The sequence below is a fragment of the Bos grunniens genome, chromosome 28, assembly GCF_055505025.1.
Source record: "Bos grunniens cultivar Pamir isolate PY7600 chromosome 28, Bosgru_T2T1.0, whole genome shotgun sequence".
Taxonomy (NCBI): Eukaryota; Metazoa; Chordata; class Mammalia; order Artiodactyla; family Bovidae; genus Bos; species Bos grunniens.
The window spans coordinates 320528-334444 of record NC_141192.1 but is presented as its reverse complement, the minus strand read 5'-3'; the positions used below and the strand labels follow the sequence as shown (position 1 = coordinate 334444).

General features: G+C 46.4%; 1 protein-coding gene across 2 annotated transcripts in view; it reads right to left on the bottom strand.

Annotated features, from left to right (window-relative positions):
• The window catches only part of COG2 (component of oligomeric golgi complex 2), a 62866-nt gene extending 59307 nt beyond the window's left edge, over positions 1–3559 (bottom strand). Inside the window, exons 1-2 of one of the 2 annotated variants that reach the window (XM_086382577.1) lie at positions 3433–3559; positions 3160–3288 (exon numbers count right to left, since the gene is read on the bottom strand). The gene's annotated coding sequence lies outside the window, so the exon portion shown is untranslated. Of the gene's footprint in view, positions 1–3159; positions 3357–3432 lie in introns of those variants that run through there. The other variant, XM_086382578.1, reaches the window with a different exon arrangement.
• Between the last annotated feature and the right edge of the window lie 10358 nt (positions 3560–13917).

The window sequence follows — 13917 nt, the reverse complement described above, 5'->3', positions numbered from 1 at the left end:
AATAAATACAAAGAGTGTCTGGACTTCCTCACCAATATTAACTGGTAATTAGAGAGCTGAACAAAATACATGAAATGAACCTTCAGTCAGAATTCTTGGCCAGAGACATCCTGGAAACCAACCTCATCATCATAAAACCTGAGACTGCACGTCACGTGGCAGAGAAGTCCCCTGGGCTTCCTCACCCTGCTGCTGTCCTCCTGCCTGCCCTTCCCAATCAGGTCTCTTGCTTTGTCAGCACGTGTGAGCCCACTCTAGGGCCCTGGAAAGGGTTCCTCTTCCTGCAGCAATAAGAGGAACAGTGTCTAGACTTGCTCACCTACCATTGGGAATTAGAAAGCTGAACAAAATAGGAAACGGTTCTCAGACCCTGAACAGCAGGCAGTGTTAGGCTCCAGGGCTAGGTTCCTCGAGTGAAGGTGAGCACACACATCAACCTTATGACTCCGCCGCTCTCTGCCTTCAGGCGGTTTTCACACTGCAGCTGCAGGTAGAGGAACCATAAACATTCTGGCAAAAATCTGAATTGAGAACACTGGTGAGTTGGGAGGCCAGGGAGGCTATAATCTGTGTGCAGGGCATCAAAGAGGAATGAGCTATTCAGAGAAAAAGTTCCACAACTGCTTAATGATCCATTTGAGTCTTTATCGAATATCAATCTGAGGACACACAGGTGAGATTCCATAATGAATAAAAACACAAAAACAGAAAATATTGGTCTCACAAGCAAAAAATAAAACAATTCCTTCCATATTATTTTTTTCAAAGTATGGCAATTAACTGAAGGCTAGTGAGCAGTACACATATACAAAATGTATATGTTTCTAGAAAGCAATTTTTAAAAATGTCAATAAACCTCTTGTCATGACAATTTTAGAATTCTACTAAAAAAGTAAAAAAAGTAATGTGGAAATATGTCTTTGCAATCAAAAGGCATTCGAATAGCTTTAGTATTCTTTAAAAAATTTTTTTTAATTGGTGGAAAATTGTTTTACCATTTTGTGTTGGTTTCTGCCATACAACAATGCAAATTATCCATAATTATTTATATATATGTATATCACTTGCTTCTTGAGCCTCTCTCCCCTCCTTGAATAGCTTTAGTTTTAGGATGGAAAAGTTATAAGGAGCCCTATATGTAATGTCTAAATAGTAAGGAAATCGTTAACAATGTCACACGTGTTTCTAACTCAATATCCTTCCATTACCATGTTTATGAAGATTTAAAAATACAGATCAGTTAGTGCATTGAGCAGCTACTATTTGCATTGCGAGGGGTCAGCCAGCACCACTTGCATTAGGCTGAGACTAGGGGTACGCATAAGAGCCGTAGCAAAACAGGAAGGCACGTCCTGCTTGGAGCTTGTGATGTAAGGAAGCTGGAAGCAGGCTCATGGGAAGAGGGGCGCCCATGGGATTGCTTAGAGGAACCTGTTCCCACCGATTTGTTTCTAATTGGAAAGGATACAGAAGGAAACAGTCACTGACCCAGACCGGACCTTGAGGCCTATTGCAGCAGTTTGGGGGTGTGGATTGCCAGAATGATTGCTGAGGGGTATGGCCTCGTGGGTTGTAGAGTTCCCTCTGCTTTGAAACAAATATTTAGACATACTGAAACTCCTCTTTGGTCACCTTCAACTGAGCAGCTGTTCTGTGGATAAACTTTATAATTACAGACAACGGTAATAATTACAGTAACGTCAACAACGATAATAGTAATTTTCATTGTTATAGATTTCAGTACTTTGATCTACTAAAACCTGCTGCTGCTCCTAAGTCGCTTCAGTTGTGTCCGACTCTGTGCGAACCCATAGATGGCAGCCCACCAGGCTCGCCCGTCCCCGGGATTCTCCAGGCAAGAACACTGGAATGGGTTGCCATTTCCTTCTCCAATGCATGAAAGTCAAGTCAGTCATGTCCGACTCTCAGAGATCCCTGGACTGCAGCCTACCAGCCTCCTCCGTCCATGGGATTTTCCAGGCCAGAGTATTGGAGTGGGTTATCATTACCTTTTTTCCACTAAAACCTACTACAGTGAATTACAAAGTACCAAAGTTGTCTGGCCATCTGGTCGACCTGTTGGCGGCCCAGCTACAATCAAAGCGTGAATGCCACCGGGACAAATTCGGATCGTAGGGAGAAGGTACAGCATCACCACTACCCCACGCTCGTTCCCTCCGAGTACGCAGCAGGTTACATTTCTCTCCCGCGTCCTCCCTTTCACGTGTGTTCAGAGGCTCTTCTGAGACTGAAGACGCGCCAGGCTCCGTTTCCCCAGGACCCTCACCGTACACTCTCACAAACATTTGGCGCTTCTGACCGCCGAGCACAGGCAGGACTGGAGCCGCGCATTGGGCGACGTCCTTGCTCGCCCGCCGCGTTCCCTGTTGTCAACCACGTTGAAAAGACTCGTGTGCGTGGGGTCCACACAACCGCAGCGGCCTCAAGGGGAACAGAAGGGACCATAGGTGGTCCCCACGAAAACGCAGCACGGCATGCGGACGATCGAAGAGCTTGGAGAAAGTGTCCGTCGTGGAGCAGCTACCCCCTTCCCGGCCCCGGTCGTACCTGAACCCCAGGCGGCGAAGACGCGGGCACGGGGACCACGGTGCCGGCCGGGCGCGCAGGCCAGCGCCACCTTGTTCCACGCGTTCGGCACGTCCCTACTCTAAGGGAGGAAGGCCGGGATCCAGGGACGGCCGACGTAGACACATGGCCACTCCCAGCCGAGACGGGAAAACTGGACAATGTAGCCCCAGGACACCGCTCGTGGCACGTTCACTCAGTCGCGGGCTAAGCGGTACCCGCGGGCAAAGGAAACTTCCCGATCGCTCTACAGCTCCTAGAAACATGGCCCGGCTTCACCACGCAAGCCTGCATGCTCGTCAAGCGGGAGCAGAACGCGCCCAGCAACGACCACTCCAAGCACGGACTCAGGCCGGCTGGCCAAGCCCCGGAGCCTAGAGCGGGTGTACCGCGGAGGGGAAACGAACGCCCTAAACGGTGACTCAGGAGCACGGCCGCCGAGCCACAAGCGCTCTGGCGCGAAAGACCCTCTCCCTGCCCGCTCCGAGGCCCCGGAGGATGAAGGGGCGCGGGGAGATGCTGGTCGACCCGAGCGAGAAACCACCCCACCACCACAGCGCGGCGCCGGCCCACCTCAGACTACTGCAGGCCCAATCTTCAGCACGAGCAGGCATGCCCAGGTCTCCGAAACACCGGAGTTATCTCCACCAATGATGCCGGCCTCTGGAGCTCTGCTCCGGGTTTGCCGGCTGAATCGCAGCCCTTGTGAAGGTCGCCGAAGGAAAGGAACGCTCTGAAAGCGGCCGCCGGGGGCGCCCGACGACCGGTTCGAACGTCCCCGGGACGAGGCGCCGACCGCCCGAACGCCCGAGCTCGCCGGGGGCCTCTGCCTCGGAGGGGACTCACCACTTGGGACAGCACGGCGCCGAGCGGCCCAGGCGGCCCAGGGCGGGCGGAGAGCGGGAGGCCGCGGCAGAGAGGCCCTCCCCGCGAGATTGCAAGGCCCAGGCCAACCTGAGCAAGGGAGATTCTGCAGGGGGCTGGGCTGTGTGAACTGTAAGCTCAACAGTGAAAGCAAAACAGAAAGAAAGCAAGCACGGAAGACATTTTATTCTGTAATTTCAGAGTTGAGATGTTACTGAAGTATTAAAAAACAAGGCTCAGAAGACATAAAGGAAAGGACTGAAAATTTGACTATGTAATTGGTCTTTAAGTTTTTACCAAAGTCAGATGACAAGAAATGGGTGTGCGGGAACATTTGTGCAACTATACACATAATAAGAATGTTGATATCAGCATTATTTAATAACACAATATTTAGAAAACTTAGTAGGGGACCAGTTAAGTAAATCTTCAGTGCATTCACATAACACAAGACTATCAATTTACTTTTTGATTTATTGCTGTTATTTAAATGAGTTAGATCTATAGGTATTGGAAAGATGTCTATGGCAAACTGTTAAATGAAAACAAAGTTTTAGCACTTCCAGTGGTGCATATATATATATATATATAGCTTTTTAAAAAAATGAAGTAGAAAAATAAAGAGTTAGAATAGCTAAAGCGGATTTAAAAAGCAAGAATCAAGTCTGCCCTGTAGCCTGGTGTCTGGACAGAAAGACGTGCCAGAAACAAAGATGGGCCACACTACGTGCTTCTCTGCTCCCTCCTACTATAGTCTTGGGACAGGCAGCTGGCATCTCAGCCCCTCCACCTCTCTGCTCCACTAACACCCACAGCCCCTGCAGGCAATCAGAACTCTGACTCTGCAGGCCTGGGATCCCTTTGTCCACAGTCTCTTCCTTCATGTCAGGAGCCTTGAGCAATTCACTTGGTTTGCCCAATCATCCATGCCCAGAGCTGCTGGCTCTAACATACACCTGTGTAGTCCTTCTCTCCATAAGCTTTGAGCTGATATCCCAAGGGAAGACCATTCCCCTCACAAAACAGGTATGAACCACGGGAACAACCGGAAGTTTGCACCTGGACCCATTATACAAACTCTGTGTGCACACTCAACTCCCAAAGAAACTATGCTTTTCACTGTGCTGTTTGCATGGCATGGCCATTGCTTACTTGAAGCATCCAGACTCACTTATGTGGCAGGAAGAAATACGAAGTACACAGACACACAAGTGTGCACATGCACACACGCACACACACCCACGTATAAACATAGAGGCACACACACACCCCAGGAGCTAATCTGGACTTCTGCTAGGGCTGGCAATGGTGGGAGCAGAAAAGAAATCATTGTTGCTGCTTCTCAGGTCCTCTGCGCTGGCAGACCCTGGTTGCTTTGCTGATTTCACCGTGGGGAGTGCGGGCTTGGAGCGCACTAGTCTGCAGTTTGCTGTCCAGTGGCCTGCGCTTTATTTGGTCCACTCTACCCTTTCTCCTCAATGCAGAGTCACCATTAAGAAATAAGAATCAACACATGTTGCATTCAATTTTCAAATTTTAACAAAGTTTAAGAACACAGAGAGAAACTGAGTTATTGTGAAAAAGGTAGTGAGAAAATTTTATCTGTTTTGTAGCTACCAAAATGTTCAAATATAGGCTATAAAAGCTTAATATTTTTTAAAATTAGGAAAAGTAAATAATCCCTCATTGCTCCTTCTTACCCATCACCACCTCTGCCGCAGCTTCTGTCACACTGGGCTTACCTGACGACAGGCCTGTTCTCCTGGTTTGGAGACTTCTCTCACACTCATCACTATCATCTATGCTCACTACACACTTGAGGCCATGGTAGCCATTCACATGGTAAATCAGGGGATTTTTCTCTAGTGAGCCTGAGGGTTGTAGTTTTTTTTTTTTTTTTTTTTAATTTAATAGAAACCTCTCCCATCTGTCCTGTAAAGTCACAACCTTTACGGATGCTGCAACAAGCGGGTGTGAATGACACAAAGAGGGTGTTTCCGTATCCGTCCCTGAGCTGCATATGCCTAACAGAGTGGTGGATGTTACTGGCATTAATATTTCCTGGGTGGTGTTAAAATATCTAGGCTGAGAGGAGAAACCGGACAATTTGGCAAGACACAGATCAAACCAGGAGCTAGAGCAAGTCCCTTTCATTGTTTCAAGGTCAAGAACTCAGCCACCACGGTCCTCCTCTGCATCCTCATGCAGCACAGTTGAAACTGACCAGATAAAGCTGAGGAGATGGAAAGAAGTTATGAGAGCCAAGCCTCTAAAGCCCTGCTAGATACTCCAGGCATGAGTCCCCAAGCATTCACCTGGGGGTGACCCCTCCCACCAAATCATGGGCATGCAGAGAAATAGGGAACCCTCCTCTCTTTGGGGTCAAAGGTAAAACACGAGGGGCTGCTGCTACTGCTGCTGAGTCGCTTCAGTCGTGTCCGACTCTGTGCGACCCCATAGACGGCAGCCCACCAGGCTCCCCCGTCCCTCGGATTCTCCAGGCAAGGACACTGGAGTGGGGTGCCATTGCCTTCTCCAAAAACACTATGGGCTATTCCCCACATAAACAATGTAGTAATATTTCCATTTTACACAGAAAAAAATGAAAGTCATGAGCTGTTATACTCTGATAAGACCTACTTCTTCAGAGTTTTTAAATTAATATTCAATTCCTATGATTTACATCAAATCCCAGGAAACCCTCACAATGACCACTTGGGGAATCTTGACTCCACAGAACAAACACCACTCTCAAACATTTCAATAACTAATTCTTGATTAAATGCATCAGGTGTTGTTCTCCAGTACCCACCAAAGTGGTTTAGAGTTCCCCGTCCTTCCTGCTGTGCCCTCCCTTGACCCTCTGGATGCAACTGCCTTCAGTCATCTTGACTCCCCGCCCCCCACCCCCACCCCCATGTGGGAATCAGGCAGCTTTGGAGCCTTAAGCTTAGTTCCATCATCCATGGCCTCAGATATGTGGCCAAGCGACTCTGAATCTTTTCAATAGTGGGTGAAACAATCTAAGGAGTCATGTCTTGGTGGAAGGTCAGGCACTCTGGCTGCACAGATAAGCTCTTAAACCCCTTTGCACAGGAAAGAAGCAGGAGCACGTACATCATGAGCCCCCTGGTGGGTGTCACAGTCCCACAGGGCAGACATGCTCATCAAATGCAGAGGAAGCTTACTTTGGGGTGAAATCTAGTTGACACCTTCAGAGACATGGTGAAATACTACATGGATTTCTGCCCTACCAAATATTATTGGCAGAAACAGTCATCATTTCACAATTTTTGTTTAGGAAAGTATTTGTCTTTAAGGAAGAAAAAATAAACTAATTACATTCTTCATTGAACAAATTTATGTGCCCACTCAAAGCATATTCTGACATTAGTTGACGGTCTCCATCTTCTAAAAAGATAAGAAATATAATCATTTGTTTCATTTCATCCTGCTCATCTCCAGGTTTCCCATTTTCCCAAAAAGGTGTGCTTCCTCTGAGTACAAGTCCCACCTACTCTCTTGTCTTCATAAGAGAGTCAGGCCTCAGCCATAAGTTCACCCTCGAAATAAATACCTCAGATGATCTAGTGGCCACAGGAGAATGAGAAGCTCTCGCTAATGTGGTGAGAACTTGGGTTCCCTCCCCAGCTAATCTTCTGCCAAGCCTCCCTCCCCTCTGGGTTATTATCCTAAAGATGTCTGTGGGCAGCAGCTGATGTGAAAGAGAAGAGGGTCTCCAGAGGCCCAGCACTGCCCCATCCTCTCCCCCAGCAGCTCTAATTCTGGATCTGGTTTCTTTTTTTGCTTGTTTGTTTTACCATGGGTGCTCTTTCCAGCCATCCTAGGACTTCCTTTAGACTAGTTCTTGAAAGATTCCCCAACCACCATTGGCCTCATTTGCCACTTCTATACTTCCCTTCTGAAACTAAATTCAGTTCTTTCCAAAAGATTGAGTCCAGGGACTTCCCTGGAGGTGCAGTGGAGGGGACATAGATTTGACCTCTGGTCTGGGAAGATCCCACATGCCACAGAGCAACCAAGCCTGTGCACCCCGAGTACTGAAGCGTGCACACCCTGAAGCAGGTGCTCCACAACAGGAGAAGCCGCCACAGTGAGCAGCCCAAGCACCACAGTGAGGAGCAGCCTCTGCAGCACGAAGGCCACAAAGCGGTGTGCGGCAGTAACGGCCCCAGGCAGCCAAAGGAAGTAATTAATTAGCTGAATTTTTAGAAGACTGAGTCTGGAAAAAAAAAAAAAATTGAATGACATTTCATTTCTCTTTATGTTCATTCTTCTTCTGACATTCTGTACCTGGTTCTGTTAGATATTTAGGATGCTTACAAAACTCCAGGTCACAGAAAAGGAGGAATTCCCAGTGTGTTTAGTGTCTCAGGGAACAGGCACACATCACTTGTGCTGAATAGTCCAAGGAGATGTGAGGGGAGCAATGAACCAAAACCACCAGAAAACCCCACGAGGAGAGCAGCCCATGGACCCCGGAGCAGCTGTCTGCGTGCTCACTCAGGGGCAGCAGAAGACCCGCAGGCTGGCCGGACTTCCTGAGCCCCCAAACTGCTGGGGAAGGTTGCCATCTTTCAATGATGATTCAGACTCCCCATCAGGAAAACCAGGCCTGATCTCAGCATCTCTGACTCAGTAAATACCTTCAGGACCCACCCCAAGTCCACCCTCTCCTCCTCTCTCTCAGGCAGAATGAATCAACTGCATTCAGTGCGGGCTATGTCACAGATCATCCTGGGGTGCTAAGGCCAGGGCTGGCCACATAACTCACCACCCGGGGATTCTCGGGGTCATAAGAACTTACCTACTTCCTCATTCAGGGTGAGGAACAGCAGTGGCTGTGACACCCAGGACGTCCCAATAAGTCAAAGGGACAGGCAGAGTCAAGGTGAAATGACAGGAAGCTGTCTGTGTGGGAAGCTGACTGGGGAAGTGTGGCCAGTCCCTCTGTTCGGGGACAGGTGGATGCCCTTGTCACCAGAAGCAAACACAAATCAGCTGGGGTCCCAGGGCTGTGACACAGCAGATAATGACATCAGCTTTTTGGTCCTTGAACCAGGTGGGCACTTGTGAATCTGGGATGGCCAAGGAGAGCCAAGCCAGGTGGAAGGTCAGCCCATGGAGCCTGCAGACCTTGACACCCACTGGGCGGAACACAGAGAGAAGTGCTGACCAGTCACCAACTCTCAGTGAGGGGAGGCGGCAGGAAGCTTTTCCCTGAGTCTCATTCCTAGGACCTACCTACAAGGTTAAAGACTGACCTGACTGTTACTAGATTCTTTTTAACAGAAGCCCAGGGTTCCTACTATACCCAGTTTCTAATGGGCCAAGGTGAAGATGGAAGAAAATGTTAGCATCATTCCTTCTTGGATTCATTTGTAAATTCATCCAATATTTACTGGACATTTTTATCACTAGTGATAAAGAACAAAATCTCTCTTTGAGAAGCTCATTCTCTGCTGGTAATACAGAAAGTAACCCCCATCACAGGGCAGTGGAGAGTCCACTCGCTCCACTCAGGAGTCTGGGGGCCCTGACAGTCTCATAGAGGAGGGGAGGTTCAGGTGAGTCTTTAAAAGTGAGACTTTTTTTTACCTGGAGGTGGAGGCAGCTCGTGTGAAGAATGGGAACGTTTGTGAAAATGAACCTCATCCCCCTCCCCCCCCCCGCCCCGCCCGCCTTCTCCTCTCAGGTGCTGGACCACATGGCACCCCAGGCTGTTCTTTGAAATCCCCACACCCCCTCAGTCATAGAGCATTTCCCTTCTCTCTGATTCCCCTGAAACACACTTCTCTTCCAGCGACAGACATCTCATTCCTCCACTGGCTTCAGGCCTTTACTTAAATGCTGCCTCCTGGGGGAGAGACCCCACACCACATGGAGGGCATCAGCGCCATCCTTCTCTTCCACTCGTCCTGCTCTCTCTCTCTCTCTCTTATTTCTTGCATCTCTGACAGCCTCTAGGGATGGGGCTGTGGGTGAAGGGAGATGTGGGGAGAGGGTAGGGTGCTATCTTCTCTCCACAGGCTTTGCTGGAAAAGAAGCTGTTTTTCTGCAGAGACAAGGCATGAATATAAACTGCAGGTAAATTGAAACTTAAATTGAAGGTATTAATACATTAAACATTAAGTGTGAAAGACAAAAAACATGAAACCTTTTGGAGCATACCTAACAGAATGCTATTATGATGTCTGGGGGATGAAGAACTTCTTTAAAAAGCCAAACAAACAGGTAAGCAAAAGATGGATAAATATGATCCTGTTACAAGTAACAACTGCTGCTCATCAAGAGACATCATAAAATGAGGGAAGCAAAAGCCAGGGAGTGGGAAGTGACATGTGCAACAAGTGTAAAGATCTTTCACCAATAAATATTTTTTTTAAAGTAGATGTCAAAAACACATTAACGGGCATTGCATGGAAGGTGAAACATGGAAGTCCAACGAACACTTAAAATGTGATCAATTTCATTTGTGATAAATTAAATACTAGTTAAAATTGCAACAAAACACCATCTCACAGCTCACAGTTGAGCAAACATTTGTGAGTGACTATGAAAAGGCTGGCTCAGATGTGGGACAGAAGAAGCTGTCGTTCCTTGTTAATCGGAATGGCAACTGTTGTAACACAGCACAGCTGGACAGGTGCACACCCTAGGTTTCATTAATTCCCATCCAGCTCATAAAGCAGATACATGTGAATGACATTCTTAACAGCAAAAAGCTGTAAACAGCGCCAACGTCCAGCAACGATAGGATGGACAGACTCGGTACATTTAGAGTATGGACTACTATATAGCCACTGCCAAGTCGCTTCAGTCGTGTCCGACTCTGTGACCCCACAGACGGCAGCCCCCCAGGCTCCCCCGTCCCTGGGATTCTCCAGGCAAGAACACTGGAGAGGGTTGCCATTTCCTTCTCCAGTGCATGAAAGTGAAAAGTGAAAGTGAACTCGCTCAGTCATGTCCGACTCCTAGCGACTCCATGGACCGCAAGCCCACCAAGTTCCTCCATCCATGGGATTTTCCAGGCAAGAGTACTGGAGTGGGGTGCCATTGCCTTCTCCAACTATACAGCAGTAAAAGTAATTCAATTGCATACATACGAATGAATGAACCCAATACCACACACAAAATAAATATTATGTCACAAAAGGGTAATCACTGTGATTCTACTTACATAAAGGGACAAAAGAAGAAAAGTCTGTCTACTGTTCAGGAACTCATATGCATATGCAAATCTCAAATAAAAGGCAGGGAATGACATAGAATTGAGATATACAGAAAAATTAGAATTTTTTAAAATGAGAGTGGGTGTTGAGAACATGAGAATTTGCTTTACTATTATTCTGCAAATTATGTACTTATATTACCTACAAGCTTTTCTTTGTATAATCTATTTCTCAGTAATATTTGCACCACATATCAAAATAAATTCGAAGTGGCATTTAATATAAAATTTGATACAATAAACTTTAAGAATAAAGTATAAACATTATGCAGTCTTGAGATGGGGGAGACCTTGATAAACTCTGATGGACTGGGTTGTGTCCCGCCAGGTAGATGTGTTGAAGTGCTAACCTGCAGGGATTCAGAATGTGACTGTATCTGCAGACCGAGGTTTTAAAGAGATAAATAAATTGAGGCCTTTAAGTTGTGCCCTAATCCAGTATGACTCTTGTCCATATAAGAAAAGGAAATTGAACACAGAAAGAAACCCCAGGAAGGGTGCACACAGAGGAAGGGGCAAGTGAGGACCCAGAGAAAGTCATTGTCTGCAAGTCAAGGACCAAGTCCTTGGGAGAATCAACCCCAACCACACTATGATCTTGGGTGTCCAGCCTCTGGAGCTGTAAGAAAACAAATGTCTGCCATTCAAGCTTCTGGGGATGTGCAATTTTGTTATGGCAGCCCCAGCAAACTAATATATAAGCATTACATTGAAGGCCAAACTACATAGAAAAGTCTTCATGGGTTTTACTACAACATTGCTAAACACTTACATGTCAAAAAGTAAAAGGAAAATTACAAACTCAAGACTATAATACACTTGACAAAAGTCTGACATTACCAACACATAGCTCCTATAAGTGTGTAATAAAACAAGGAATCGAGCAAAAAGTTTGGCAAGATCCATAAACTGAAATGTTCATATAAAGAAATAAAAATGCTTGTTAGAAGACAGAAAAAAAATGTCAACTTCCCTCAACAAATTAAGGCTGAGATCCTAATTTGTCTTCTATTAAGAGACAAGTGCCTCATAAAATAATAGCATACACATTTAACAAAGATTGTAGCTATCATCCTTAGCAGATCTAAGTATTCAACATTCCCTCTTGTTTGGTCCTTTGACAGTACATACAGATCAAAGAGTGGTAAAAATGATTTATGTTTGGCATGGAAATTTTAAGTCTCACTTATGGGCATTTATACCAAGTAATTGGTAAATATTTTGACTATTAGAATATGTACTCTAAAATGAGAAATAATCTTTACTCTCAGCATAAGGATTTGGTTAAACAAAGTATAGCAACTTTCACACCATGGAAATGTTTAAATTGGAAAGGAAATAAACCAAAATATGGAGCGAGATCATCTCTGATAGGTAGATTTCTGAATTGTATACAGGTAAATTTAAATGTCTTCTTTCCCAGTTATCAATATTTTTCAAAGTTTGCTACAATAAACTATAGATTGCTTTGATAATAATGTGGTGGTGGTTTCGTTACTAAGTTGTGTCTGACTCTTTGTGAACCCATGGACTGTAGCCCGCTAGGCTCCTCTGTCCATGGATTTCCCAAGCAAGAATACTGAAGTGGGTTGCCATTTCCTTCTCCAGGGGATCTTCCTGACTCAGGGATGGAACCCACATCTCCTGCACTGCAGGCAGATTTTTTATAGCTGAGCTTTCAGGGAAGCCCAAGAAATCTATAAAGTCACTTCAAAAGAAACACGAAAGCAATTGCCAAGGTGATCTGAGTAGAATGGGAAGCGGACCTCCTGTGGGTCTGAGACCCAGGGACAGGATTCATCTGCATTTGAATCGTGGTCACTCTCACTTGCTCTAATCTTGGCTGGGTTTCTAAAAGTACCAAAGTCTGAGTTTTGTCAGCTGCCTCAGAACCTTGTTTCCTGAACTCAAAGGGCTCAGAGTGGGCACAGAGAAAGGCTGCTTCTCACCAACTCCTCCAACCTTGTACAGTGAAAAGTAGATTTTTAAAGTTGAGAGTAATAAGGTCTTTTTGAATCAAGGGGGATGCAGAAGTAGAAACAGGCCAGACAGATGGAAAGAATCCAAAGCAGGACCGGAATCCAGAGGATGCTAAGCATGATTCCCCTGTGCTCAGTATCACGAGTCATTCCCTGGGATCTGGGGGGATCGCTAGCTATGCTCAGTTTGTCAGATGTGAAGAACTGACAAACTGGAAAAGACCCTGATGCTCGGAAAGACTGAAAGCAGGAAAAGGGGACGACAGAGGATGAGATGGTTGGATGGCATCACCGACTTGATGGACATGAGTTTGAGTAAGCTCCAGGAGTTGGTGATGGACAGGGAGGCCTGGTGTCCACGGGGTCACAGAGAGTTGGACATGACTGCGTGACTGAACTGAACTGAGCTACCCTCATCTAAGTGTCAGTACATGTCTTATCTCATGTAACTTTCCACACAGCTCTATGATGCAATAGGATTGTCATTTCCACTCTAGAAGTAAAGAAACAGGTGATTAAAGAAATTAGGTGTCCTGTCCAAAATCACACAAGTAGACAGGGGTATCGATAGGATGTGGATGTTTGTGTGACTCACAGCCAGCTCGTATTCACCCCGACTCACACAAGCACAGTTTACTTCAGGCTTGTGCACTGAGAATGCCTGGCTTCTTACCTCAGCATTTGATAACATATTGCTGTCACTTTCAGCTAGGTGTCAGAAGAGAAAGATGCAAAGCTAAGTTTCCATGGGGCACGTTGTGATATAAGGTCATTTTTTTTCCTGGTTACTCTTTCCCTCCAGTGGGACCCCCCCTCCCCGCTTCTGGATGCTCATCTCTGAGGGACGGCGCTCACCTGGTGGTCAAGATGCAGGTGCAAGGCCCCAGGAGCCCCTTGTGCATCACCCTCTCTCAGCTCAGCTGTCTCCAGAGCATCTCCAGATCTAAGTAAGATCAGGAGCACACCCCTCCCAGCTGTTTCCCTGAGGCTCCTCTGCCCCCAGGGAGGGCCTTTCATATCTACCCACATCTTCCCTTCCCTCTTTCTCAGGAGAGTGGCTTCTGAATTGCTTTTCAGAGGATACATATTATCGAATTACCTTCCTCATTCTAACTCCCTGATACAAAGAAATTCTTCCTACCAGTAGGGGGGCCATGTATCTTTTAAAAAGATACATTTTTTAAAGAAAACATTTTAACTTTTAAAGAAATTCTTCCTACCAGTAGCAACCCATGT